Genomic DNA, 1,629 nt, shown 5'->3' on the forward strand with positions numbered 1-1,629 from the left:
CATATTTTTGTTTCATAATTTTCCCAATTACCTTATTTAACTTTTAAATCTCCAGCTTTAAATTTATCAATAACAATATATTAATTATAAATGTAACATAGTAGTGATTATAAAGTATATGTACTTTGTATATTTCCGGGATATACAAATTATATGTATATCATGTTACGTGAATTAATTATATCAAGATCGTATAAAGATATTTTTAAGATTATTAGTAAAGAATCCAAGCTTTTTCTCCCGGGTAGGATAGGGCAAAATCGCGGTTGGTGAATCTTCGATCGATTACGATCGGATCGATAGAAGATTTTCATTAAACGTGATTAATTAGTATGTTATTTTAGCCCGTGGATCTCCATATGCAGCAACCTCCACGCGGTGGGATCTGGGTCGGTATTACTTGCGATATATCGAAATGTAATTGTGAATTATCTAATTATCATTATTCTAATAGTATTATTTTAATAATACTATATAAGTACTACCGGGCGAATGGCTGCATGTTTCAGTGCGTTTCCAAAATCTTTTTTATCTAATTGTAACAATACATTGAAGTATCTTAAATTTTGCATTGTATTTTGGTAGATAAGTAGATTATATATGATAGAATTCTAAAATAGTTTCTTAAAGAAACGCATCGAAAAATTCGAATTTCCTTATTATTTTATTTGTTCTTATTTATTTCCATTTAATCTTATTTATTTTTATTTACGCATTTCACGTTAAATATTATATTGTCTATTTTACTTATGTTCACTTAAAAATTAAAAATCTGTTTTTAAATACATATAATAAATCCTTTAATAAAGATGGAAAGGTAACATTAGGATATAAATAATAGTTTTAAAGTTTCCCCACCAGTTGTCATATAATTCTTGGAAATGACTCTCCGGCAAGCAACAAAAGAAAAAGCAATCGTATGTAATAATATTCTATTATAGGTATATTTATATATGTGTGTATTTGTGTACGCTATGTATACGCTGTACTGTACTCTCTAGTCTATGTATCAACAATATATAAACAATCAAGGGACGATCTAGAGGACGATCTTCCTGACTCATCTCTACAGTCTTCGTTCGTATAAGCAACCTTCCAGACGTGTTCGAACCTGTTCCTGCTTCTTCAATTTCAGTAAGTCTAATTTTTCATTTGTATTACATATAATATTTTACAAACTTGATTTAATCATTTATAATTTATTATTTCTATTTTATATCATATCAGATTTCGATATACGATATAGCATTTATATGTTGAGTACGCAAATCACATTTACACGTGCGTAATCTTATACATGTGCGTATTTTATATCAATAATAGTTTAAATATTTTCAGGTTATTATTCATCATATTGGCCAATATAATATTCATCAATTCGTTTGGATGCCTACACATTTAATAGCAGTTATCATATACTTCCTGCTGCTCTTCGTATATAGGTATATACAAATAAGTTCTTTTTTAAAAGAAATTTGTATTTAATTTCAATTACTATAAAAAATTAGATTTTAATTATGAACTATCTATCTCGTTATACGACTTCATGTGTTCTATCGTAGTCTTGTTGTAAGCTTCTATGCTCTATTATATCCAGAACTTTTATTATATAATATTTTATATTTTTTT

The 1,629-nt window shown here is 27.1% G+C and overlaps 1 protein-coding gene and 1 long non-coding RNA gene across 3 annotated transcripts in view; one reads left to right on the forward strand and one right to left on the reverse strand.

The window, feature by feature from the left end:
- The window catches only part of LOC122634635 (glyoxalase domain-containing protein 4), an 11,376-nt gene that overhangs the window by 200 nt on the left and 9,547 nt on the right, over positions 1–1,629 (reverse strand). The window lies entirely within an intron of this gene.
- Positions 1,005–1,629, forward strand: part of LOC122634637 — a 6,093-nt gene continuing 5,468 nt past the window's right edge. The window contains exons 1-2 of the long non-coding RNA XR_006328445.1: positions 1,005–1,134; positions 1,339–1,442. This is a non-coding gene — a long non-coding RNA (uncharacterized LOC122634637). The remainder of the gene's footprint in view (positions 1,135–1,338; positions 1,443–1,629) is intronic.

Source organism: Vespula pensylvanica, chromosome 15, assembly GCF_014466175.1.
Source record: "Vespula pensylvanica isolate Volc-1 chromosome 15, ASM1446617v1, whole genome shotgun sequence".
In the NCBI taxonomy this organism is placed as follows: domain Eukaryota; kingdom Metazoa; phylum Arthropoda; class Insecta; order Hymenoptera; family Vespidae; genus Vespula; species Vespula pensylvanica.